The sequence below is a fragment of the Mauremys mutica genome, chromosome 3 (genome assembly GCF_020497125.1).
Source record: "Mauremys mutica isolate MM-2020 ecotype Southern chromosome 3, ASM2049712v1, whole genome shotgun sequence".
NCBI lineage: Eukaryota > Metazoa > Chordata > Testudines > Geoemydidae > Mauremys > Mauremys mutica.
This window is the reverse complement of record NC_059074.1, coordinates 48,383,535-48,391,160: the sequence shown is the minus strand read 5'-3', so window position 1 is coordinate 48,391,160 and position 7,626 is coordinate 48,383,535. Positions and strand designations below refer to the sequence as shown.

Here is a 7,626-nt window from a genome sequence, read left to right as displayed (position 1 = left end):
TAATGCTGGGAGATCTGCAGTGCTAATTATGTATGACTAGCTCCTAACTTTCCTGAGCAGGTAGGGGTCTCCAGGTGCTTCTGAAAATCCTACAGCCCCCCCCCCCCCACCACATACAGCACCCAGTCACCAGGGGACTTGGAGGAATCACCCATCTTTAACTGCTCAGCTTCTGGGGCACACCTGCTTTTGAAACACTGGGCTAAATTCCCACTCCACCCTCCTCCATTCAACCCCCCCCTTTTCCCTCCCTACCTCTAGCCACCCTTCCTGAGGGGAAACTGCCTCTCCCTGGTGGGTGCAATCTGGAAGAATCCCATGCATTGCTACAGGCTGGGGACCGACTGGCTAAGCAGCAGTTCTGCAGAAAAGGACCTGGGGATTACAGTGGACGAGAAGCTGGATATGAGTCAGCAGTGTGCCCTTGTTGCCAAGAAGGCCAACAGAATATTGGGCTGTATTAGTAGGAGCACTGCCAGGAGATTGAGAGAAGTGATTATTCCCCTCTATTCGACACTGGTGAAGCCACACCTAGAGTATTGTGTGCAGTTTTGGCCCCCCCCACTATAGAAGGGATTTGGACAAATTGGAGATAGTCTAGCGGAGGGCAACGAAAATGATTAGGGGGCTGGGGCACATGATTTACAAGGAGCGGCTGAGGGAACTGGGATTATTTAGTCTGCAGAAGAGAAGAGTGAGGGGGGATTTGATAGCAGCCTTAACTACCGGGGGGCGGAGGGGGGGGGTTCCCAAAGAGGATGAAGCTCAGCTGTTCTCAGTGGTGGCAGATGATAGAACAAGGATCAATGGTCTCAAGTTGCAGTGGGGGAGGTCTAGGTTGGATATTAGGAAACACTGTTTCACTAGGAGGGTGGTGAAGCACTGGAATGGGTTACCTAAGGAGGTGGTGGAATCTCCATCCTTAATGGTTTTTAAGGCCCAGCTTGACAAAGCCCTGGCTGGGATGATTTAGTTGGTGTTGGTCCTGCTTTAGGCAGGGGTTGGACTAGATGACCTCCTGAGGTCTCTTCCAACCCTAATCTTCTATGACAGGGTTGAGAGCACAGGGGCTCGCCAGACCCCTAGCTGGAGGCTCAGGCTCTGCTTCCTGGAAGGGGCAGCCGGGACTCCTTCCCTACCTTGCTCAGAGCAACCTCCTCCCCCCAGCCCTGCACCTGGCTGAGCGGATGCGGTGTGAGCCACATGCCGGGCGGCCGCTGGTCTCCTAAGCAGAGCCCACTGCGGCTACAGCAACCAGCCTCTCGCCTCCTGGGGCCAAGTCCATCCCCGGAAGGTGGGGGGCTTCTGGGGCCAGCTGGTGCCTGGACAGCGGCTCAGCCCGCGGCTATTTGCGGTTCTGGCTGCGGGACCGGGGCTGGGGGCCGGGGCAGCCCGGCGAGCTGCAGCTCGGCTGGGCGGGGGGAAGGGCTGCAGTACCCCAGGGCCGGGGTCCCGCCGATCACGGGTCGCTAGAGCCGGCTCCGACGCGGCTTGATTTAGTGCGCGGCACGCGCAGCCCCACGCGGCGCGGCCGCTCAAAGCCCCGGGACGCATCCTCCCCCTCCAGCCCCACAGCGAGGGGGCTCTCGCCTCTCGGGCACTGCGGGAGGGGGGGCGGAGCATGGGCGATAAGAACCCCCCCCGCCGCCCTACCTCTAACCAATCAGCTACATGGGCTGGGGGCACACGGGGGATCTGATCTCCCACGCTCCGCCCCTCGCCCTGGGGCTGAGTAAAACAGCCGCTGGGCTGGGCTGGGCTGGGGAGGATGAGACCCGCAGGACGGGCTGCTGCTGGTGCGTGAGACGGGGCGGGGACGTGGGAGGCAGGCTCACGCTGAGAGCACTTCGGGTCAGGCTGCTTTATTGCTGCCCACTGCCCCTCTTGGTAGGATCTGCCTGTCCGTGCTCAGCAAGCCCCCGCCGTCCGCCTCTGCCGCGCAAACCAGGTACGCGCCCAGGCTGGCTCCAGCTGGCAAAAGCGATTTCGCAGGTAGTTAGTGAGGAGCTGCAGACACATTGTCACAGCAGCCCCTGGGTTTGCTTTCTGTTCGTGCATTGCTCGCTGCTCCTTCCAGGCGGGGGGGCACCAGCGGCAGTGATCGCATGGGAAGGGAGCTGGCTGGTTGGGTACGGGCTCCGCGGTGGCCTTTGCTGAAACTCCGCTCTCACAGACTGGGCATATGCTGAGGTATTGGGTGAGGTAGGGAGCTGTCTTTTCACCGCCTCAGTGCTCCCACACCACATAGGGACTGCAGGGATTTGGGTTATGAACTGATGACATGAACTGGGGTGATACTTGAAGCACAGGGGAGCAGAGACCTCCCTGTGTATCCTTTAGTTTCATTCAGAGGAGAGAGTAAGTGGGGGGAGCTTGTCTTTGAATGGCAGGTGTAGATTTCAGGACTGGCCTAAAATCTGTGAATTATTACAAACTTTTAAAACATGCAGCCAGTTTTCCTCTAGTGAAGAGCCTGCCTAGAGGAGTGGGGAGTGGAATAACCTTGGCAAATTACAAGTGCAAATCTTATATAATCTATGCATTTAACAAAACAGAAATGGGACTGGAATGTGTTACTGATGGATTTCTCTCTAGCCACAGTGTTTGCATGTGCACTAGATTGTACAAGCATGACTTTATGGCTCAGTTTATTTGCACAAGATTATATGATCGATATAGCATCATAACCCTTTAGTCTCATAGTTCTTTTTTCTTGTGTTGTAGTTGGAAAAACAAGCCACCCCTTTTGTGCAAATTTACAATTCAAACTTGTTTGGTAGCTAGCTTCTTAGTACAGGAATATTGGAATTTTAATAATAAATAATATAGTTATAGTATAATTAGCAATTCACATTCTCAAAGCATTGTGCAATATATTTATAGCACAGGTTATTTTAGTGTTATAATTCTGCAAATCACTTGGTATGACAATTCCACTCTGTGGGCCATCTCTAATAGTTGTTATTATTTATATGGTTATATATATTCAGTGTAAGAAAGGTTATCAAATTCTAGCCTTCAGTTACTTCATTTTTTATGCCAGTTTCTGTGATGTGATTTCTCCTCTTCTCTAAAATTATATATACAACTACCAAAGCTAGAACCATACCTATTGTAATGTGCTAGTACTGATACCAACTGTTCAAAGGAAATGTTTCTAAGGGCATGTCTACACTTGCCATTTAAAGTGGAAAAAGTCCCTTTTTTGCGCAAAAAACTTGGGAGCGTTTACACTTGCCAATGACTTTTTGCAGTGAAACTCAGAAGTTCCATTGCAAAAAGAAAGCCACCTCCATGAGAGGCGTACAGCGCTTACTGGTGATGCTTTTGCGGTGATGTGCAAGTGAAGACACGTTCTAAGTAAACATAAGACTTACCATGCTGGATTAGATGAGTAGTTTGTTCAGTCCAGTAATCTATTTCAAACAGTGGCAAATAATGGATTCTTCAGAAGAAGGTGTAATAAAGCCTGCAATAAACAATTATAGAATAACATACTAATAGGGACATTTTTTTTCACCAGGGCTGTAGATTGAGAATAAGTCTTCTCTCTACAAACCAGTGATACATATATGTGGTGCTTTAGAAGGGTCAGCTTCACAAAGCTGAAAATAATTATGAGCCAAATCAGTTGGGTAAAAGAAGTTAAACAGAAAAATGTGAATGATAATTGGGAATTGTTTAAGAACATTTTACTAGACTCAAAAAAAGTTGCAATCCCACACTGGAGAAACGAGGGTGCACTGATTAAAAAACAACTTCTTGGTTACAGTGGAAGTGAAGACATCTATAAAAAATAATTTTTATAATATAGATATAAACACATGGAATAAATGAATGTTGACAGCAATAGAATATAAATCAGAAGCTAGGAATTGTAGAAAATTGGTAAGGGAAGCAAAACAACACAATCAGATGAGTTAAGGACAGTAAAGAATTTAAAAAATATGTTAGGAACAAAAGGAATCCTAACAACAGTATTGGCCTATTACTAGATGGAAATGGTTGAATTGTCAATAATGCAGGAAAGGTAGAAGTGTTCAGTAAATATTTCTGTTCTATATTTGGGGGGAAAACAACCATTTCCATTCCAATAGTAAATTGGGAAGATGTTAAACAGTAGTTACTGTTGTTAGACATTTTAAAATTGACAGGTCTGGGTAACTTGCATCTAAGAGTTCTAAAAGAGCTAATGGAGGAACTCGCTGGACCAGGAATATTGATTTTCTGGAACTCTAGGAATATTTAAAAAGGGTAAACAGAACAACCTGGGTAAATATAGGTCTGTCAGTCTGACATCCATCTTGCGCAAAATAATGGAATGGCTGATATGGGACTTGATTAATAAATAATTAAAGGATGGTAATATAATTAATGCCAATCAACATGGATTTATGGAAAATAAATCCTGCCAAACTAACTTGATTTTTTTATGAGATTACACATTTGGTTAATAAGGTAGGACTAGATAATCACAGTGGCCCCTTCTGGCCTGTTAGTCTATAAATCTTCACTGAGCTGTCCACAGTGATGCCCACATGTTTTTCCTGAGCTGTTAATTTAGAACCCAGTTAATTTAGAGCCCACTAAGGTATATGATCAGTTCAAATTACTCCTCCTAAAGTTCATTGTCTTGCATTTGGCCACATTGATTTTAATCTGCCATTATATTACCCATTCATCTTGTTTTAAGTTTTGCCGAAACACCTCAAAGTTTTAAACAGAAAGATTAATTAATTTTATGGATTAAGGATGACATTCCTTTGACTTGGATAAAGTTCCAGTATTTGGGCTCTATTAGGGTGGAGTGCAGAGAACCGGGGAGGTGAAATCCACCACCTAGCCCAGGGTCAGAGTTGCAGGGCAGCCTGCTCTGCAGCCCAAATGGGGCTTAAGTGGCGTAGATGCACTTGCATGGCCATCTGTACCACAGATGAATTTCTCTCTTTGAGTCAGATGTGGTTGTAAGTCGTCATCGCTACTCATCCAAAGTAAAACCTGGATGTGAAAAAAAGATCATTTAAGTAGATTACTGTGCTGTGACAGTAGCATGTTGCTGTGTCAAATGGAAAGTCCAAGTTTTGGAGTTTATTTGCAACCCTCGTCCATGAGTGGGAGAATAGACTGAATCCTGGCTGACTTCTAAATGATACTGCATAGAACTGGACTGGTCATAGCACTGAGCAATATACTGTAGAGAGCAAAATTGCATTGCCAGAGGCATGGACAAAATGACCTAATAGATGGAAAAGACCTCTAATTTCTGTGATACTGGAGTTTTGTGAGATGTACAAAGGAAACTTTTCTTCCATTAATCTGTATAGCAATTGGCTTAAAGTAATGCTGCTTGGTTTAGTTTTCCAGGGTTGTTGCAAGCAGATAGAAACCAGGGAGGTGAGGAGTGTTGATGGTACTGAGTAGTGAATTGAATAGAAATAAAGCATTATAAAGCAAATAGATGTCAACTTTCTAGTATTTTATGCAGTGTAAATCATTTCAATGAAGGATAAGATAATTAATCTCTTTTTTCAATGTGTGTTATGCTGTAATGAAACGAGTTCTTAAATGGTGGTGTAAAAAATAAAAAACATTTTGGCATTGGAGTTGACTGGCATGAAAACATAAATCCACTATAATTTACAACAGACATAGAATGCAGGGAAACTTGTTTTGAAATTATCTCTGTGGTCTCATGAAAAGTAAAACTTTTAACTCATATTAATGAGACTTATTTTAGAGGATTACTTTGAATTCATTATCAGTTCAAAGTAAACCCTTTTAAGTGAGCGTCACATTACTGTCTAGAAAATTTATATTTCTGCATTACATCAGTATTTTGTTTGGTTAGAAAGTCCTTTATACTTGAGGTCCTGACTATCCCTGAGATTATTATTTGGTAGTGGCAGTGCCTGGAGGTTAGGGTCCCATTGCACTAGACACTGTAAACATAACAAAGGGATAGTCCTTGCTTCCCTTTCCATGTTTTAATCTGGCAGTTGAGATGTGTTGGAATGTGTTTTGTCTGAGGACAGGACATTCTCATTAGAGGGTCTGGGACTCTGCAATATAATACATATTCCATGGGCTGCCAAAATCTAAGTTTATCAACTTTCAGAACATAATGCAGGTTAATTTGGAGGGGGAAGGTTGAATTGTTGGAGTGGGCAGAGTCCCAGTTTTTGTGGGTGGATTTTGCTTTAGTGTTGATATTTGGTAAATTTGTAAATAATCTTTAAAACATATACAAATACTACAAGACCCAGATCACAGGCTAAGTACATTTTATTAGTTGAAATAAATACATAAAATGTTTGTTTTGCATTTTCCAAACTATCTTTGTATACTTTTTTTTTCTTCTCTTCCTTTTGTATAATAACCTTTTTAGAGTTGTGGTGATGATAAAACATGTTCTTTCTTGCTTGACCACAGTTATACCCTACATCAACAATAGCTTAAAAAAATTGAACTCCAGCTTGAGAATAAACCAACAATTTTTAAAGCATACCTTTATGTGTTTTCCAAAATATCTTTATAACAATCTGTACTTTTCTTCATGAAGCAGAGTCAATGATTTCCAAAAATTTAATCTCTGGTGTCCACGATTGCAGCATTTTTGCTCTGTACTTTTCAAATGTATATACGATAGTGGGTTGACAGAGGAGATAAATACTGTTTCTGTGGCTATTACGTGCAAAACACAGACTTATCAATTTGTTAGTGGACAGCTGATATGTCTTCATAACAACCAGACCAGAGTACATAAGGCCTGTTCCTAGGTGGTGCTAAGGAACCACATCTCCTGTTGACCTCAGTAGAAGTTGCAAAACCTCAGCACCATAGGCTTAGTAAGACTTCTATATTTGGGAGGAGCAGGTGGGGCAGTTCCAGTGAGGCCAACTTTGTGGGGGAAATTTCCCAGTGTGGGGGAATTCTGTGCCTGTCCCCATTTCAGATGGGGTGGGGTGGGGGGAACATTAATTGTGATTCCAGGGACTACTTAGGCAACTGAAAACTCTAGTGTTTTTGCATATAATAACTGAGAACTATCTGACAGGAGTATTGTATCTAATTTCTATATCAAGAAAGAAAAATAAATAAATAATAGCTCTAATACAAGACATGTTAATACAAGAACAAGATGTTCTGACATCTTGTGGCAAGTCACTTATGGGACACTGGTTAGGTTTAAAATTGTAACATATATTCTTACTCAGATACTCTTACTAAAGTCAGAAGGGACCATCATGATCATCTAATCTGTCCTCCTGTACATTGCAGGCCACAGAACCCACTCACTCCTGTAATAGACCCCTAGCCTCTGGTTAAGTTACTGAAGTCCTCAAATCATGGCTTAAAGACTGGAAGTTTTGGAGAATTCATCATTTACACTAGTTTAAACCTGCAAGTGGCCCCATACTGCAGAGGAAGGTGAATCCCCTGCTCCCCAGGTTTCAGCCATTCTGACCTGGGGAAAAATTCCTTCCTGACCCCAAATAAAAAGATCAATTAGACCCTGAGCTTGTGGGAAAGACCCACCAGCCAGATACTTGGGAAATAATTTGCTGTAGTAACTCAGAGTCCACCCCATCTAGTGTCCCATCTCCAGCTGTTGGGGGATTTTTGCTA

General features: G+C 43.8%; 1 protein-coding gene across 2 annotated transcripts in view; it reads left to right on the top strand.

The window, feature by feature from the left end:
* The first annotated feature begins 1,818 nt into the window (after nucleotides 1-1,818).
* Nucleotides 1,819-7,626, top strand: part of COL21A1 (collagen type XXI alpha 1 chain) — a 209,249-nt gene continuing 203,441 nt past the window's right edge. For both annotated transcript variants that reach the window (XM_045008463.1, XR_006577691.1), the window contains exon 1: nucleotides 1,819-1,948. The gene's annotated coding sequence lies outside the window, so the exon portion shown is untranslated. The remainder of the gene's footprint in view (nucleotides 1,949-7,626) is intronic.